The sequence below is a fragment of the Dendrobates tinctorius genome, unplaced genomic scaffold (genome assembly GCF_039654945.1).
Source record: "Dendrobates tinctorius isolate UK_male_01 unplaced genomic scaffold, ASM3965494v1 ptg000022l, whole genome shotgun sequence".
Classification (NCBI taxonomy): domain Eukaryota; kingdom Metazoa; phylum Chordata; class Amphibia; order Anura; family Dendrobatidae; genus Dendrobates; species Dendrobates tinctorius.
Genome location: NW_027361690.1, coordinates 44016087 through 44036405, shown reverse-complemented (window position 1 = coordinate 44036405; position 20319 = coordinate 44016087). Strand labels below are relative to the sequence as shown.

Genomic DNA, 20319 nt, shown 5'->3' with positions numbered 1-20319 from the left:
TTACACATATACAATCCTCACAGTGACATTTTCCACCATTCTCTCAGCTGTTTCTTATTTTGTGCAGTAAATGTCTCTCACTGTCTTGAGAAAAACTACAAGAGAAACCAAGAAAAAAAGAGGGAAGAGAAACGAGGAAGAGAGAGGACAATAAAGAACAGGTTCTGCTTTTAATGCACCCAGAGGAGTTTCAAAGGGAGAAAAATCCCCTGTCTGTAGTGTAAAAAGAGAAAGAAAACTTGTGGTGGAGGAGGGGAGGAAGTGAGAAAACAAAAGAGAGAGAGAGACAGGGCTGCTGGCGGCTTCTTTCTGTTTCCCTCTGTCTTTCTCTCACAGGCTTAGGAGGAGCTGTTTTGCATCCATTCACGTCAGCCCTGCCTCATTCCCTTCTTCCTTCCTGCTACAGAAAGACACAGAACAAACCTAGAAGGAAGGACTGAGAGAAAGAGGAGAGGAGACATCCCAGCAGCGCTTCGGTCTCTGCTGCCGCCACGGAGGAGCGGCGGAGCCGGGGGCCCCAGCACTTCACCCAAACGGTAAGTCCCGCACTTACTATCTCTCTCCAGCTATAGGCAATGAAAGGGTGCACTACTTCCCTGTCTCTTGGTTACCCCCCTCCGAGGTCTCTTGATGGTACGTTCTCCCTTGGGAAGGGTCGGCAGGGGGACATGGACTGTGCCTGTACAGGGGGGTGTGAGCAGTTACACTAGTAGCAGGTCTTCTCTTTCACTTCCACATTCGCTCGTGTCACTCCCAGTGAGAGGAGCAGTAATGGTGAGAGACTGAGGCACGTCAGGGAGGAAGGAGATAGAGGCATGCTGTAGTGTCACAGGAGGGAGACACAGGGCAGAGGTGGCAGACACAGGGCAGAAGTGGCACATACAGGGCAGAGGTGTCACATACAGGGCAAAGGTGGCAGGTACAGGGCAAAGGTGGAAGACACAGGGCAGAAGTGGCAGATACAGGGCAAAGGTGGAAGACACAGGGCAGAGGTGGCAGATACAGGGCAAAGGTGGAAGACACAGGGCAGAGGTGGCAGATACAGGGCAAAGGTGGCAGGTACAGGGCAAAGGTGGAAGACACAGGGCAGAAGTGGCAGATACAGGGCAAAGGTGGAAGACACAGGGCAGAGGTGGCAGATACAGGGCAAAGGTGGAAGACACAGGGCAGAGGTGGCAGATACAGGGCAAAGGTGGCAGGTACAGGGCAAAGGTGGAAGACACAGGGCAGAAGTGGCAGATACAGGGCAAAGGTGGAAGACACAGGGCAGAGGTGGCAGATACAGGGCAAAGGTGGAAGACACAGGGCAGAGGTGGCAGATACAGGGCAAAGGTGGAAGACACAGGGCAGAGGTGGCAGATACAGGGCATAGGTGTCACATACAGGGCAAAGGTGGCAGGTACAGGGCAAAGGTGGAAGACACAGGGCAGAAGTGGCAGATACAGGGCAAAGGTGGAAGACACAGGGCAAAGGTGGAAGACACAGGGCAGAGGTGGCAGATACAGGGCAAAGGTGGAAGACACAGGGCAGAGGTGGCAGATACAGGGCAGATGTGGCAGATACAGGGCAAAGGTGGAAGACACAGGGCAGAAGTGGCAGATACAGGGCAAAGGTGGAAGACACAGGGCAGAGGTGGCAGATACAGGGCAGATGTGGCAGATACAGGGCAAAGGTGGAAGACACAGGGCAGAAGTGGTACATATAGGGCAAAAGTGGCAGATACAGGGCAGAGGTGGCAGATACAGGGCAGAGGTGGCGGGTACATGACAGAGGTGGCAGCTACAGGGCAGAGGTGGTACATACAGGGCATAGGTGGCGGATACAGGGCAGTGGTGGCAGCTACAGGGCAGAGGTGGCAGATACAGGGCAGAGGTCCAATGAAGTGAAAAAACAATTCTTAATGGTGACTTAGGGTGCTGTGACGCCTGAAACGCGTTGATGATGCAATTTTTTGTCCGTACTATGCAGCATTTGATCCGCTATTTTTGCAAAAATCTGAGTGAATAAAGAATTGTTTTTTTTACTTCATCGTTGAGCTGGATTTTCTCTTCATTGGAATTCTATATGCCAAGACATGGAGGTTCCGTGCTCCGAGCCTCATGATGTCCTGATCAGTGAGCTGGATTGTTTTATATTCACAGGGCACAGGTGGCAGTTACAGGGCAGAGGTGGCAGATACAGGGCAGAGGTGGCAGATATAGGGCAGAGGTGGAAAGTACAGGGCCACTCGTCCATGGCTGAAGTTTGTCACTGCTCATAGCTTTAAACTTTACCTCCTCAGTGAGTGCTGGCGAAGATGCTGATGCCAGTGTGAAAGCTGTGGGCACAGGCAGTGCCAGTCACTGAGGAGCTGCTGTCCTCCTGCCCACCTCAGTCCCTCTCACCTCAGTGAGTCTGGCATAAGCCCCCTCCACCCACACCCCTCTAGTTTGCAGGAATTATGGATTCCATCGCGTTGGCAGGCGACGTTGGCGTGCATCAATTGCCTCCTGCTATGACATCCAGCATGCCCTTATTGGCCAGTGTTTGTACTTGGACATCATTACACGGATGTTGGCATCTACCTCGGTACTGGATCAGCCCCGCCCCCTCATGTAGAGCAGGAGACCCTCTCTGCTATTGTACCCTGTAGTGTGCAGGTGATGGCTTATTCTGGTCACAGGTAAAGCTTTGCCAGCAGTCGGATGAAGCTCCTGTAGATAATCACTTATAGCATTCATAGCCATAATCACTGCCTCATGGAGCATGATGGGAAGAATAAGGCTCCATCATTGCACTGACTCGGGAGAGATACCTGTATATGTAGTGATGTGCGCTGAATCTGTCCGAGGTGCTTGCCTTACCCTGGTGTTTGGACTTTGTAGTTTGCCTTAAATGTAGCATGAATCAAAAACACAGGTACCCCCCTCCAAATAAAAATAAAGCACAATGTGTGTTGGACATGTTGCTCTTTTCCTTGTAGCCCACTGCTTTTATTAGTAAGAGTTGTAAAGAAGCTGCTGCCCAGGATCGAGTCTAAAGCCCCCCATACACAATACATAGCTATCATCAGCAGCTACCTCCGCCACTGCCCCATAGACAGGAGAGCTCGGCGCGGCCGGGGGCTCCTCAGGTCCTCTATGAGAGAGCCACAGTCAGATTCCTCTGGTGGCACTTTTCCCAGAGATCAGAAGGTTCGCGAGTCTGAAATTGGACATGCCGGATCCTTCTCTCCCCCCAACATCATGTGCCATACACATTAGACTGTTGGCCGATCCCGATGATTTCTGTGCGTTTGGCCGATGTAAGTCTAATGTGTATGGGGGCCTTGAGCCGATCGGAGTGGAGCAGTAGCCACGCATGTGTGCCACTGATTCAGTCATTGTCTACGGAACTGATGGAGATATCCGACAGTGCATTCTTGCTCATCACTGGGAATCTGACCTCTCGGACCACCATCAATCCCAAATTAGCGTCTTGCCTTTGGATAGGTGGCAGCTATCAGTTTTGGGAATAAATACTTTAGAATTGCTCCCTGCCAGCCGCTTTCAGTTGAAGCACCTTCTAAAGCACAATGTGCATTTAGTGAACACGTTCTTGTTAAAATATTCTTATCACTGAGTTGTGTTGTCCCTCTGCTGCTCCTCCTGTAAACGTCAGAATATATACAGTACATTGGGGGGTGTATCCCTACACGCTCACGCTGTTTAATCAGCGCTGACACCATCAGACTGTGTGAAAACACATCCTTTTTACAAGAGGAATGGTGACACCTTTTCTGTGCAGGGTATAAAGCCTGGTAGGCAAACCTAATTATCGAAAATGGGGAACTGCTGACAACTTCCCTTACAAGTACAATTACTGTAATAACAAGTATTGGCTGAGAATAGTTTTTATAGTAAGTATCTAATCTGTGTCTACTTGTTGCTTCTCGTCTCGTAGATTCTACTACTTTAGATGCATAAGAGTAGGGGCAGGCGGTGCTGTCGGAACGTCACCACCTCGATGAACATTTGCCATATAATTTTGTTTTGCATGCATCTGGCCATTGGCCTGCCGTGCATGGGTGGAGATTAGGTTGTGCCGCCACCATGCAGCCACAACAACTGGCTGTACTCCTTGTATATTCTAATACACATTTATATGTAATATACATATATTACACATATTTGTCTTCACTTGAGATCTAATTTTTCAGGTTATTCATGGTTTTAGTTTGTCTTCCTAAAGAGGTTATCCGCGTTGGATAAAAAGCTGACAACAGGCGGCAGTAATACTAAACAGATAATATATTTTCATCCTCCGTTCCAGCCCTACATATACTGTTTACATTGGCTGCAAATATCACATCCCGTATAGCTCTGCAGCCAATCAATAGGCCTCAGTGTTATACAGAAAGATTCCACTAAGGCTAGTGATTGGCTGCAGCGGACATGGGTGGTAACATCTTCAGCCAATGTAAACACTATGTCTTTGTGGTGATTAGGGCCACAGCGCTAGAACAGTGGCAAGGAGCGGGCCCCGATGCGCGTTTCGCTTGTCGCTTCTTCCAGGAGGACGTATACGCACATCGGGGCCCTTTCCTTGCCTGGTCTACATGGTAATTATGCTCCTCAGTGATGGTCAGTTATAATGAATGCCTTGACTTTTGGTTATATAGCTAGTTGATAGCACAGTTGGCACTTGCACTATTATATGCCTCACTAAGTCTATACCTCCAATCCATTGTTGCACAATTGCACCTTATATTTTACTGACTGTCACTGCAATTTATCTTTGCACTATTGCACTTTAAGTTCTATCTTACCTTATATTATGACGCTATATTGTTAGCATTTGCAGTCACTGTTGGTATTATTTTACATTCCATATAAATAATATACATGACCCACTTGGTTTCATCTGACTTTTTTGGCACTTTGCGTCTTCTTTTTTTGAAATCCCTATGTAATAAGGCTATTTTGCTCTATATTTACTATCTAATCATATGTGGTTTCATTGTTACCAGTGTATCATGACATCTTTTTTATGTAGACCTCTTGGAGTTCATTCTGTCCAATTTTGTCCTTTTATGTAAATGTAATTTTATTTTACCAATTTTTTTGTATTTAATACATTTTTCATTTTACTATACTTTAGTTTCACACTTCCGTTTTTCTGGTGTCTATCATAGTTTGAGGTGTGTCCTCTATAATTTTTGGTCTAATTTTGGGAATTTACTAGGGACAGTAGTAGCATCTTGGAAGTATGCAGAAAAGGACAGTATGGAAGATAAATATTGTACGGATGACATTGCATTTTTTTTATTGATTTTGGTGTAAGTTCTCATAGCTTAGCAAATATAAAGCCTAATTGGCTTTAGAGCGGTCAGGTATTATACCAACCATCTAAGTGACCCTCTCCTTTTCTGACTGTTCTGTGAACGTACTGTATCTATTGTGTTACATGTTAAGAAGGCTTCTTGACTGATTTCCTGAAGTTTTCTGCCTTATCCTTACATTTACCCACTTGCTCTAAACCCTATTTTTTACTGAATAAATGACTATGCTGAGTTGTTCTGCATTTTTTAATTCTTTCCACTATGATACATGTATGAGTGGATAGCTCTTGTGGCAGCATTTTTAGGAAGTTCAGATTTTTTTAAAATCCTTTTTGCACATTAGTTGTCTGGATATATTTATACTATTTATTCAGTATTGCCTGTGCATCTTGTATTAAGAGGAGAGTAATGCAGATGTACAGTGGTCCATCGAAAGGTGGTCCCCACTGATCAGCCGTTACCAGCACTAGTGAACAGAGATCATCAGTATAGCTCCATTACATGTGTAGCCAGGGTTGGACTGGTCCACCAGAGAACCGGAGAATCCTCTGGCGGACCCAATGTTCTTCAGTCTGACACTGTGTGTAGCTGCCACTGTGGGGTACTGCAGATCAGCTCCTACAAGAGCCGGTCGCTATGCCCTATGGTCTGTTGATATACACAGCACAAGCCGCTGAGCCCAGTGATTGGCTGCGGCTATCACTTGCGTTGTTGACATGATTTCACCGGTGCAGCCCATCAACAAAGGCTAGAGCAATAGCTGTGAGTCAGCTCCAGAACCTGCACAGTGTGAGTAGCCTCTTTTTTTGTTATTTTATAGGTCTGTAACCCTTTGTAACAATGAAATGTTAAACTTGGCAATCATTGTAAGTTGAAAATATTGTAACATGAGAACATAACTCAAAGGATAAATTTTGTTCTGACACTCCAAAACGTCAACCCAAAATCTGAAAAAAATTAAGAATTGGGCTCATTCAGACGTCAGTGATTTTTTTTTGTATGTAAAACAGTCTGATACGGTTTTATCAGTATCAGTGAGCAGGGTGTCATCAGAGTTTGGTCAGTTTTTACCCTGAGACCATTTTCATAAGTTTTTCTCAGAGGGGAAAAAATCCCAACCTGTTGGAGATTTCTCATACTTCTGTCAAACAGTCCGTGGAAAATGGTATCTTTGGTATCTTGAGTGCTGTCTTTTTTTTCACAGACCCATAGACTTGTATTAGTGAGGTTGATCCTATATATGTATCAAAATGGTACGTCTCCATGATTTTGTGCAAACCAATAGGTCCACAAAATTACACTGGCATGCGAACAGGCGCATAGACTTTAATAGGTACACGTTCTAGCCGTGAAAAACAGGGATAGAACTTGTACGAGAGAAATTGACGTGTGACTGAGCCCGAATGCAGATAACTAATGGAAATATAACAAGTCCTTGCATATAACAGGAAGAAAGTGGTGCAGGAAGCTGTAAATTTTGTTTTTTTGTTGGGGAGAATAACCTTTTTGGGGTCCTGTACAATACAAACTACTTCGCAGAAAAATAAAATGAAGCCCATGGCCCTCACCTGGTGTACAAGCAATCCTGGAGCAGGCAGAGCGCAGTACAGTACCTGTAGTACCACCAGGGCTGTGGAGTCAGTAAGCCAAACCTCCGACTCCGCAATTTCCATGACACTGACTCCAACTCCACCAAAATGGGCTCTGACTCCACGACACCGACTCCACAGCCCTGCCAGGGCTGTGGAGTCGATAAGCCAAACCTCCGACTCCTCAATTTCCTTGACACCAACTCCACGAAAATTGGCTCTTACTCCACGACTACGACTCCACAGCCCTGAGTATCACACAGTACTAGTGAGGCGCGGCTACACAGCATGCGCTCCGGTGATACCCATGGTTGTTGCAGATCTGCATTGTCGCTGGCGTTGTATGACTATTGTAACCTCAGGCCAATGTCAGTGGGACCCCTGTAATTGGTATTGCCAGAGAGTGCACTGTGACCGTCGCTTACAAAAATGAATCAAATTGATATATAATTAAAATTTGCAAATATCAACTAATTTTTGGCTGTTTATGATATTTTCTTGACATAAATTGGGATCTGAACCAGCTTCTCACCAAAGAATCAGCAATTTATTTAATCCTAGGTGCCAGTGTCTGAACTTCCCCTGAAGAAATAATTTCTTTTTGTAACTTGGATGTTTTTCATGCATGAAATTACAGTATACTGAGATTTCTAGACCTCACAAGCCTCAGAAAACAGATCTATAATCCGAAACGTTCCGGTTCTGCGAGGAGTGAAACCAGTTGTTAATAAAGCGGTTAAAAGGTGCTTGTCATATGGGCATCTTTCATTTCCATCCGCTTGGTACGTTTGGGCCTCCCATAATCTAAAGTAGAAAGCATTGACTATTAATCACGTTCTCAGGTACCAGAATCTTGTTTTTCTTTTTAGCTGTTCACTTTTAATTTATAGATTTTTCTGTGTAAAGGGGTTGTCCTATCTCATTCATTTTAGGTCACATAGGAAAGCAAAATGCTAGAAAAAATGGTAATGTAATTTCCACCTGTTTGTAAACTACAGTATGATTTCTCTGAAGGACACTGCTACATTGACATTTATATTACCGTTCGGTCAATCCAAATGTGGTTTGGTAGAAGAAAATGACTATTTCCCATACAATGAATTTGGGGCGTTCTATGATGTCATTACTAATATAAGTGTAGTAGGGACATAATTTCCATACATGACATAGCATAATAGTTACAGAATAATGATCACATTTGTGTGACGTGACTCAGCTGAATGTTTTATGACACACCCAAGTAAGTGGAGCAGCTCACACCATCTAGTTTGTTGTGTAGGTTAAAGAAGACCTGTTGCTCTTCTTTTATTCCTATTGTTCCCCTGAGTATTCCATTTTTTTAAAGAGGTTGTGCACTACTCAGACAACCCCTTCTCAATCAGCATGTTTTCCCCTGTAAAATGTAAAATATCGCTTATGCTCACTTCCAGTGTTGATGCCGTTCAGCTGTGATGGCACTGACTCTCCCGGGACTCACTTGACATTGTCATGTGAGTCCTGCACACAGTCAGCGCTGTCTTTACCCTCCTTGCCTTTGAACATATGAGACGTCAGACTTCCACTTGATGTCTAATTTGCACGAAGGCAGGAAGAGTGAAGTCAGCGTTGATTGGGCGCAGGGCTCACGAGACATAACAATGTCACATGAACCATGGGAGAGCAAGTGTCAAAATCGCCGGAACAGTGCTGGCACTGGAGGTGGGTATAGGTGTTAATTTATGGGTTGTGATGCAGCGGTAGAACCCTGTGCAGTGATGAGGCAATGATCCAGTAAAGTTCAAAGCAAATCGTTTGTTTAATGTTCAACTCATAAAAACACAGCACACGATATCCTCCGGATTGCAGCCAGGAACAAGACAGTCCACCTTCGGTTCGCAGCCAGGCACATATCCTCTGGATTACAGTCACTAAACACGCCAGTCCACCTCTAATCTGTTGCCGTGGGCTACTGCACCACCGTGTTAATGTTTTATTCACAGCATTACACAGTACACTATATCCTCCAGATCGCAGCCGGGAACCATATCCTCCAGTTTACAGTCACTAAACACACCAGTCCTCCTCTCACCGGTTACCGCTGTGGGTGCCAGGCTTTTCAGCTACCTTGGCTGTTTGGCTCCACTGGCCTGTGATGCCTCACACAGATGGAGCTCTGGAGAGCCTTCTGCCCTGTACTCCTCTGAACAACAGACTGACACTGAACCTGACACTCCCAGACCCTATATTTCAGGGTTTTTAACTAGCAACCTGTGGCCTTGGGCCACATGGAAAACCCGGGCCAAGAATGAAATGGACTGCAACACTACCATCAATAAAGAAAAAAGCCCAAAGCAGGTTTTCCCTAAATCTGCCTTGGACAACCAGCTTGTCCAAGACCAATAGTCACTTTAGTCTGCATTGCAACCACAGCTGCGCCTCTGACTGCAATGCCCTCATGGCCTTCATACGCATTCTGGGGGGAACATCCAGTGACCCTCACATGTAACACCAGTCACTGCATCACAGGGTGCAGACATGCAGATTGAGAAGGGATTGTCAGTGTGGTGGCGACCCACTTAAAAAATGGAATACTCAGAGGAGCAATAGGAATAAAGTAAGAGAACAAACTGGCCACTCTTGACCTGGTGACAGGTCCTCTTTACGCAATTTTCCCAATACAGTACTAATATATATACTAATATATATACAGGTCCGTAGAAGCGCATTGTGTGCGCGAAACGGCTGTCGTCCGGCACTTTTCCACTTTATGTTCACCTGCACTATGTAAAATTCAATAAAGGACATTTAAGGATGGTGAGTGCCATTTGCCATGTTTTTTCTCATGAGGATTGTGGACATTTGCTTTGGTGATTTCTGTGGCTAGGCATCCGTATGTCCTGATCCGGTAATATACTGATAATCCTGGAATACAGCTGCAGTGCCGATCCTTTTCTGCTTGCACATAAAAATTAAGAGACCACTTTCAAATATTCAGTTTGCCTGATTTTTCTCTTTATATGTATATTTTTGAGTAAAATGTAAATTGTTATTTTAGTCTATAAACTTCTGACATGTCTCCGAATTTCCAAGTAATAAATTTTGTTCTTTTTTCTGAAAAGGAGAAGTGTTCAAAATTAAAAAAAAATCCCCTGTGCTTTCAGACCTCAAATAATGCAAAGAAAACAAGTTCATAATCATTTAGAAGCAACAATACTGATGGTTTAACTCAGGAAGAGTTCGGAAATCAATATTTTGTGGGATAACCATGATTTTTAATCCCAGCTTTCATGCGTCTTGGCATGCTTGCCACCAGTCTTTCATACTGCTTCTGGTGCAAAAATGTAAGCAGTTCTTCTTTGTTTGATGGCTTGTGACTATCCATCAGCCTCTTGATTACATTCCAGAGGTTTTCAATGGGGTTCAGGTCTGGAGATTGGGCTGCCCATGACAGGGATTTGATGTGGTGGTCTCTAAATTTGTGCCGGAGCTGTATATATACACGTTGTATAATGATACATTGGTTTTCTTTTTTTTTTTTTTTTTCAAAAACTGATTATACAGTGATAACTAAATGACATTTTGTAATGTGTGAACAATGGAATTTGGGGAAGATGTACTAATCAAGTCTAATATATAGAAAGTGTAAACGTCTGAAAAATGAAAATGCTCCAAATTTACGACCGTGATCACGGTGCTTGATATATTTTGCATATTATAAAGGCTAACTTATCCTCACCTGTTTTTTTTCCTCTTACTTTGTGCCAATAATTTGCTCCATTTGTGATTTTAGTCACACCCATCAGTCTTCTAAGGCAATTTCATAAGTGACGCCTTATTGATCAATGAGCCATGAGAAGTGGTGCAAACAATACCATGTCCACTAACCCCTAGAGTTCTGGCACATTAAGCTCATTAATTATGTCATTAACATAAGCATGCTCTCGTTTTCAGATTACTAGAGTCATTCCTATAGTGTTGCTCAGTAAACTTTGGAAAGGGTCTTCCTCCAAATGCAGTAATGGTTTCCTCCTCTTTAGGCCTTCAAATAAATCTAAGCCCTGTTTAAAACAACAGCAACTGTATTTACTCCTTTTAATGGAAATTAAAAGGTTTCTGAGGGTTGGTAAACATGTAATTAGCAGAGACTTTCATCTTGCTCTCTGCGCTCAGCAGCGGAGCTCTAGAATGGCAACAAGTTGCCTGTACATTGTACATGTCGCAACGTTATCCAGGCGTGATAGCAACGGCTCACACAGAGCAAAAAGGATACGCTATTCACACTGTGCTCAGAGTTTTTCTTTGCTAGGTCATGTTCTTTTCTGAGATTCATTCATTAAATGATTTCTACAGTTTTGTGTAAATTTTATTGGGAACTAGAATAAATTATTCTCCATTTTCATGGTACATACAGTAGTTTGATGTCTTGCATTCAGTGTCCTTCCCTCTAAATATTTGCCCAGTACAAAAACTTGCTGGCAACTAAAATTACATTTTTTTTTCAACTTTTTTAATATTTTTTTTTATTAACTATGTAATGTGAATAGAGATAAGTAGTCTCCCATTATTTTACAGGTACAAGCTGCAGTTTCTTGCTCTTTATATTGTATCATCTGTAATGGAATATTATTAAAGGATTGCTTTGCTTGAAAAAGTAAAAGGGTACTTGTTTTGAAATGATTTTGTTTTGCCAGTTTAGATTAGTGATATTTCATCGTCATTCACACCTGAAGTGAAAACTTGCTGCTTTTCTGTCGCCAGAGAACAATGAATTGTGGTATGTGTTAGGTCACCTTTTTATTTATCTGTTATGTATATGAATGGGTGAAAAAGTTTTAAAGTAACTTCAAAATAGCATAGCGATGTATAAAAGGTCACATTTTAATGTAGAGTAAAAGGTGAAATGCAGAACGAAGGTCCGTGGCCTGCGCATCCTCATTAACTCCTTATTATCCAAAGAAATGTCACATCCAATGGGGAGAAGTATACAGAGTATAGGGGAAATCATGGCACCACTCATGAAGGGCACTGGGTTGTCAGGGTTCAGAAGTAAAGAGCCATTTTCACTGTAGGATAATCGAGATCGCACATTGTTAAAGACTCTTGTATCTTGCAGTGTAAACAGTCTGCTGATCACCAGATGAATGTCAAAACGTTCATTCTATGGGGGAAATTATCTTTTTCCCAACACGGGATCATTCTTCTCTGCGTTACATCGTCCTGTGTAAACAGGACTTGAGCTGTCAAGAACAATGGCAGCCTTTGTGGACTGAGAGTTCTTGTATAGATCGCTCAGCACACAACATTTACGCTAGTCTGTCTGTAGAAGAAGAAGCTCAAACGACCGCCAATCGGTAAAGGTTTCCTGGTTGGTAGTCGTATCATGCCGCCAGTCGGTCCGTGAAAACGAACATTAAGTGAGGCTCTCCCATTCAGCCCTCCAACATAGCTTCATCTTTAGGACAGAATTTTCAGGGTTTGATGATCAGTAGTGATGAGCGAGTATACTCGTTGCTCGGGTTTTCTCGAGCATGCTTGGGTGTCCTCCGAGTGTTTTGGCGTGCTCAGAGATTTAGTTTTCATCGTCTTATCTGCATGATTTGCGACTTGTAGACAGGCTGAATACATGTGGGAATTCCCTAACAAACAGGTAATCCCCACATGTATTCAGCCTGTCTACAAGTCGCAACTAAATGTACAGTTTTTATAAAGTTTTACATTAAGGCTGGGTTCACACGTACCGGAACTCTTGCGGAAATTACCGCGGGAATTCCATTCCGTGGGAAAATCGCATTTTAAATTCCCGCGATTTTCCCGCGGAAAAACTAGCATTTTGCAAGCGTAATTAGCTTGCAGAATTGCTAGCGTTTTCCAAGCAAACTGGAGCATCGCTTGGAGAACTGATTGAAAGGTTGGTCACACTCGTCAAACATAGTGTTTGGCGAGTGTGACCAACTTTTTACTATTGAGGCCGCCTATGTTGCATCAATAGTAAAAGATAGCATGTAAAAAATAATTAAAAAAAAAAAATTGTTATTCTCACCTTCCGACATCCCGCGCAGCCTTCCCGCCTCTCTCCACGCTCCCGTTCCCAGTCGGCCTTTGCGAGCGATGATGTCCGTTCTCGTGGGATCGCGACGTCTCGCGGTCATTCGCGATGACGTCGCGCGAATGACCGCGAGACTTTGCGATCCCGCAAGAACGGACGTCATCGCTCGCAAAGGCCGACTGGGAACGGGAGCGTGGAGAGAGGCGTGAAGGCTGCGCGGGATGTCGGAAGGTGAGAATAACAATATTTTTTATTTAAAATTCTATTTTTTACAGGGATATGGTACCCAAAGCCCGGAGGACAGTCTCCTCTCCTCCGGACCGTGGGTACCATCCGCAAATGTTCTGCTTACTTTTCGCATGGTGTGCACAGCCACATGCGGAAAGTAAGCAGAACAATGCATTCCTATGGGTGCGGGATCGCCGTGATTCCGCAAAATTAATGAGCATGCTGCGTTTTTTACCGTGAAGTGATTGGGCCGCGGTAAAAACCGCAGCATTAGCACAGCATTGCGGAATCCCATAGGAATGCATGGGATGCTTATTTTCCGCGTTTTTGCGGCAAAATCGCGCGGTTAAAACCGCTGCGGAAACGTGAAAAAACTGCAACGTGTGAACTCAGCCTAAAGGGATGTTCCAGTTTAGGCGAATTAATGTTATTCTTTATATTAAAAGTTTTTCAATTTACCAATATACAATTTAATGTTTATGCCTTGTTTTTCAATTGGCATTTTATTTGCTTGCTCGTGTTCTTGGCCATGTCATGGATGCACATGGAGCTTTTATAAAGTACTATAGGCAGCCGTGCACCTTTTATATTGGCAGTAACCGTAATTGCCGTAGTAAGTAGGCCTTTCTGTATTTTCCATCAGACATTGTATATTTCATTCTGTTATGGGATTGATAACCTATATTCCCGTGTAGTAAAGTAACAGTTGACTGTATCGGAAGCATTTTCAGTAGCACTTGTACATTGCAGCCATTTTGATAACTTTGTACAATGTCCTTGGGCGAGATCCAATCTGACTTCTCTAGAAATGAAGTTCTGAACCGCGCACAATGAATTGGCTCGCTTTTAAATAGTAGGAAATGTGTAGATTATCTTGAAGAAAAAAATGTTGCTTGTTTCTTGATGATTTCCTTTGAGAAGGAAACAAGTTCACAGAATGATGGATCGGTTTGAGTTGTTCTAAATTTATCTTTCCTGTCCCCTTATCCTCTCACACGTGAACGTTTCAGAGAAACATACAACGGGTAACGGTCTGAGGCTCGAACTCCTGATTGTTTGTTTGACAGTGGTTTACGTTGGGTACTGCTGTTATGGGCCGGCATGGAATAGGAATATCAAAAGTTTTAATTACTTATTCTTTTCCAAACTTGCGCTAATGAGGTTTCTGAACAATTACCAGAAGCTTACAGCTGGCAAAAGGGAACTGTAGGCGCATGGATGAGGAGAAAAGTGCTATGTTCCCCATTTAGGATTGATTAGTCAAGGTTTTTGTACTCACCTGGCACGACTGATTAACTGAGATGGATTATAATGAGAATTATGCTTTAATATTCATATTTGAGTTTTGTAGAAAAAAAAAAAGTTTTACTGCCAACTCCTAAAAGTACTGCTATGGTACCCGACATCTGTTATTAGCATACAGCGATGGCTAAAATATTGTAGAATTGAATCCCCTCATACACATTAGGAGTTGTCTGGGACTAACATATCGATCACTCCTCTGCAGTATAGGTCGTTGATAACAGACAGGAGGGGGTGTGAAACTAATATCTCAGGAATGCAGCAACAGATAAAAGATGTAAAAGTGTTGATGAATTTACATTTCAAAGGCCTGCATGCCCATACATGGGGGGTAGGTTGATCTTACTGACAGATTCCCTTTAAGTATAAAATTGTAATTTATTTTGTCCCTCCTAGCTACATTCTTCATTTGTTTTATCATAGCCAGTTATAAAATGTGTTTAATACAGATGTAAGTCCTAATGTTTTTAAATGTAATATGTCACTTTCCCATTTAAACAGATCAGTCGTGAAGACTCTACAACAGTTGGCTCCTGAAGTCCGCACTCCCATGTTTAGCAAGTAAGTATGATTATCTTCTGTATGTCGGGAAAGCCTCGGGGGAAATCATGCTGCAGTTATTGTGATGGTCATAAAAGGGTTAAACTGATTGTAAGGAAGAAGCCTCAGTAATTGGACAGCTAACTATTTTTCCATGTGATAAAGAAAGCTAGAGCTGCACCTGACGCACTTTTCTGTTCTACAGAATAGAGGACCTGCCACAAAGCACGCTCAGTGGGAAAATACTTTACTTCTTCTTGGAAAGTTGTATTGTTGGCTAGTCATCTGTGGGCTTTAGTGAAGAGTTTTAAAGATTAATAAGCTTTGGCTAAGCTAGCCCAACGTAAATCCAAAATGGCAACATCTGCTGATCATATACAGTCCTGAGAAGGACTAAGTACCTTCTAAATTCTGTAGCCTCATGTATCTGGATATTGTAACATGGCCGCCGGGCGGGTCCTTGATGGAAGATATGTATCATCGCAGTTGGTAGCTTTGATGATGTGTACACTCGGATGCATGCTCCAGCACATATAGTGCTGAGAGAGTTATTAGAGCATTCCAGGGCCGGGTTTTACAAGCAGTCAAAAGAGATGGGTGGGAATGACTCCTCAAATATCCTCACCCCAGGGGCACGGTTTGGCAAATAAAATGGAGACTGAGTGTCCCATTCAGTGTCTGTGACTGGAGGTGTGAAGGCCTTGGGTGCGTTTGCTTAAGACACTGACCGGCGAGGGCGGACCCGCAGTACTATATGGACTCTTGATTTTCAGTTAAGGCCCCATCACACACAGCAATATCGCCAGTGAGATCGCTGATTTAGTGACGCCACAGCGATCTCACTAGCGACATCGCTGTGTGTGGCACGCTTCAGCGACTGGCCCCCCGCCGGGTATCGCTGATCGTGCAGGATCGTCCTGGGCCGTTTTTAATCATTGGTCTCCCACTGGCCAGCGCGCATCGCTGCATGTGGCAGCGGGAGAGCAACGGTCAGCGACGCTGCATGCTGGTTTCCAATGTAAACAGCGGGCATCTAGGAGCAGCGCGGCTCTTAGTTACCCGCTGTTTACCCTGGATACCAGCGTGCTTGCTGGTCCTGATCGCTGGTGGGCTGTCTATGTGACAGCTCACCAACGATCAGCTAACTATGTCCCAGCGATCCCATCCACGTCGGATCGTTGGTGGGATCGCTGGGACATTGATGCGTGTAACGGGGCCCTTAGTTTCCACTCTGTGCCTGAGAAGGCTATCTTTTGTTTGCTTATGCTTAAGCAGGTTTATGGAGATAATAAACCTGCCTGGACATTTTTTATGAAAACCGCTTCCTGTGCCTACCTCAACCGCAGCTGAGTGAGTAAAACCTTACAATAAATTAAAAGAAAGAAAACTATGGACATTATACTTAGGTAAGTACAAACTCAGATGAAAACCATCTAATGGCCGTTTTTTTTTTTTTTTTATTACTTTCTGATATATAAAGCTATAGAGGGTGTACTTAGTTTTCCTCATGATTGTATAATGTTTCACATTGGGTACAGACAGTAGGGTGCTCATACTGGGTTGTCGTCTTCACCGCACAGTGCCTTGTAGCTGAAGCATTTCTGTCTCCATTTCAGCTTTTGTGGTTAGGCCTCAAAAATTTAGACTTACCATAATATGTGAAATTATTTTTTCTGATCTAGAGGGGTTCATGCAACTTACAGGACAAAACACCATATTTTCATTGCTGAAAAATGTGCATTTGAGCCTGACAGCAAGGTGGACAGGACACTGTTACTTATGTAGACTTAGGTAAGCATGTGTGTTTGCATTCAAAAATGCAGGTTTATTGTAGGGGGTTTGCTTGCTTTTTTTTCTTTAAAATATGGAATATATAGACATCCCTGGATGTGTTTTTTTTAATTTACCGTAGCTACCATTATTTCCTGGAGCTAAAATGTACAAATTGAATTGTGCATTTATTTCATGGCTATGAAAACAACCCTCTTTATATTAGCCTGACTGTTTTGGGGCGACAATAGAGCACTCATTAGAATACACTATGGTGTAAGACCTCCCCGAAACAGGAGTATAAAGGCTTTTCAGTAGATGCAGTTGCAGCCACAAGCTTTACTTTGTTAGGGAATCTAATACACATTGTGAGGTCTGACTTTATACTGGTTTATCTATAAGCGGACATATTTATGCAAATTAATTGAGAATATCATTAAACTAGGATTTCTGTTAGGGTCCCGTTTCACATTGCGACGCACCAGCGATCCCGACAACGATACGACCTGGTAGGGATCGCTGGTGTGTCGCTACATGGTTGCTAGTGAGCTGCCAAACAGGCAGATCTCTTCAACGATGCACCAGCGATCTCGACAACGATACGATCTGGTAAGGATCGCTGGTGCGGTGTCACACAGCAGCTAATCTGAATGATTCCAGCCTGCGTCCCTGAGTTCCGCGTTGCCAACAAGGTCGCTTGTCGGCGTCAAACACAGCGATGCATGCTGGCCAGCGGGATGCTGACGATGAAAAAATGGCCCAGGACTTTCGAGCACGATCAGCAATATCCAGCGGGGGGGGTGGTCGCCGCTATGTGTCACATGTAGCGGGATCGATGTTGTGTCACAAAATCGGTGACGCATCAGCGATCTCGTTTTGTGTGACGGGGCCTTTAGACACCTTAAAGGATTGGCTCATGAACAAAGTACATTTTAATCAATTAGATCTTGGGATAATAATAACTTTCACACTTGGATGTGTTAAAAAAATGTCCCTGTGCTGAGATAATCTTATAAATGTGCCCCTGCTGTGTGCTGTGTAATGACTGTGTCTGACTGTGCAGGGATATGGTCTGATCATGCCACAGCTCCTGGCTGGGGGAAGACGCAAAAGAGTGTACAGACAGGACAGCACAGGATCAAGCTGATTCTTTCCATGAGATGAAGCATTTGCTACTTGTTTTTAAAGAGAACCTGTCACCTCGTTTTGCCACTATAAGCTACAGCCACCGCCTTTCAGGGCTTATCTACAGCTTCTGTAATGCTGTAGATAAGCCCCTTGTCCGACCTGAAAGAGAAGAAAAACAAGTTTTATTATACTCACCGGGGGGGGGGGCGGTCCGGTCGGATGAGTGTCGCAGGTCCCAGATTCAGCGCCTCCCATCTTCATGCGATGTCGTCATCTTCCTTGCTTCGTGCCGCGTTCCTGCACAGGCGCACTGATCTGCCCTGTTGAGGGCAGGGCAAAGTACTGTATTTTGCAGGTGCTGGGAAAGGTCAGAGAGACCCAGCGCCTGCAAAATACAGTACTTTACTCTGCCCTCAACAGGGCAGATCAGTACTCCTGCGCAGGAACGCGGCACAAAGCAAGGAAGATGACGACATCGCATGAAGATGGGAAGCGCTGGATCCGGGACCTGTGACACTCACCGGACAGCCCCCCCCCCGTGAGTATAATAAAACTTTATTTTTCTTATCTTACAGATCGGACCGGGGGCTTATCTACATTTTTATAGAATGCTGTAGATAAGCCCTGAAAGGCAGTGGCCACATCTTATAGCGGCAAAACGAGATGACAGGTTCCCTTTAAACGTTTTACCTCACAGAAAGCAGCAGCTGTGATCCCGCGTTGTCCTGTCTGTATACTCTCTTTTGCTTACACATTCATATCTGACAGATTTGGTGCAGAATTATCTTCGAATGTCCCATACATCGGAATGCGGATTACAGAATTGGCTCAGATGAATGAAAAAAATTTGGACACATAAATTTCTATGATTTCTGTGTCCAAATTTGTACAATAGATCTGTGTCTTATGAGTATATTCAGATTTCTTACTAAAGATTATGGTCTGGTAAGAAATGCTCCATATATTACATAACACAACATGTGGCATCTGGCGTTGACTTTCTTCCATGAAGCGTAATGGTATCTTTCAGCTTGCTGCCTGGTATAATAGTCTGGGGATGCTTGTAATGCCCGTTTTCCGTGTGTGCTTCACATAAGATGTGCCACAATTAATGGCCCAGACGCGGGATATATGAAGCATGGACTCACAGTCGGACCGGACCCTGCGGCTATATTATTGGCTTTTAGAAATGCATGAAATTATCCTCAGGCCACTTTCACTGGAAAGTATTTTGTTTGGTCGTTTGGATAATATTTGTAAGCCAAAATGTTAACCCATCCATGTTTGGTCCCTTTTTCTTGGCTTACAATTCCCAATCTGCATTCTGACGTGTGAAAGAGAAAATACCGTGTAAACTTTTTCCTATATTAATACTAAAGCAATTACTTAACGTTCTAGCCCCCCACCCCCCACTTCAGCAGCTCTTCCTTGGCCCACATTGGAAAAGCAGAAAGTAGAAGAACAAGGAAAGAAAGGAAGCATTAGCATTGTCGTTTTGATTGGCAGTGCCTGTGAAGGAGAGGTTATTTCATGTGGCGGTTTCCTTTCAGGCAATCTTTTCTTTATGTACACACCATTCATGTGGGTACAGTTCTCTATTGAAAATCCTTTTCTTTTTCACTCCTCTATTTTTTTCCAATCACTCTTTCCCCCTCCTTTCTTTTCATTTCTCTCTTTTGTGTATTCTCCCCCCTCTCCGGGCTGATGCATTTTCTTTTCTTTTTATGTTCTTCCTGTGTTCAGTTCCTTTTTAGTTTCTTGCGCTCGCTCTCTCCCTCTTTCTTTTTTTGCATTGAGTATTTATTATGTGTTTTATGGGGGAAGGGAAGAGAAGCAGTTGTTGTACCGCTGTGAAACGTCAACATATTTCCTATGAAAAGAAATTAACTAAAAAGATATATTTTCCAGATTGCAATTGGCTGGGTATAAAGTCTTTTTTAGTCTGGAGATAAATCATTTAGAGTTTGGATTCATAACTATGACTTGCAGCCAAAGTTTGTGGCTTTCTGTGAAAATTCTGAAACGTGACGGAAGTTTGATTACCTCTATTTGCACAGATCTGACCCAGCTGGACGCAGCTGGACGCGCAGGAGCGGTTGCTGCAGACAGCAGTGTGTTGTTGTTGGGCCACAGGGGGCCCGCTGTCACATTATCATCATGCTGTTGTTTGGAGCTTCTAACCTGCAGTCATATGTGAGCAATTGCTGCTCATGGGGACTTGTGTATCCAGAGGTACAGTATATCCTTGTAAGATGGACATAAACAAAAGCAATAAGAAAACGTCACTTTTGTCCTTGTGTCTAGTCATTATTTCTGGAAAGCTCTCCGTGCCAGTAACTCATTCACAGGGTATCCAGCCAGTACTTTTGCACTTAACCGGAATCTGTCTGCAGGTTTTTGTTACCTCATCAGAGAGCAGCCTGATGTAGGGAATGAGA

The 20319-nt window shown here is 43.7% G+C and overlaps 1 protein-coding gene across 1 annotated transcript in view; it reads left to right on the top strand.

Annotated features, from left to right (window-relative positions):
* The first annotated feature begins 268 nt into the window (after positions 1-268).
* The window catches only part of ZNF710 (zinc finger protein 710), an 85254-nt gene continuing 65203 nt past the window's right edge, over positions 269-20319 (top strand). The window contains exons 1-2 of the mRNA XM_073568654.1: positions 269-536; positions 14945-15004. The gene's annotated coding sequence lies outside the window, so the exon portion shown is untranslated. The remainder of the gene's footprint in view (positions 537-14944; positions 15005-20319) is intronic.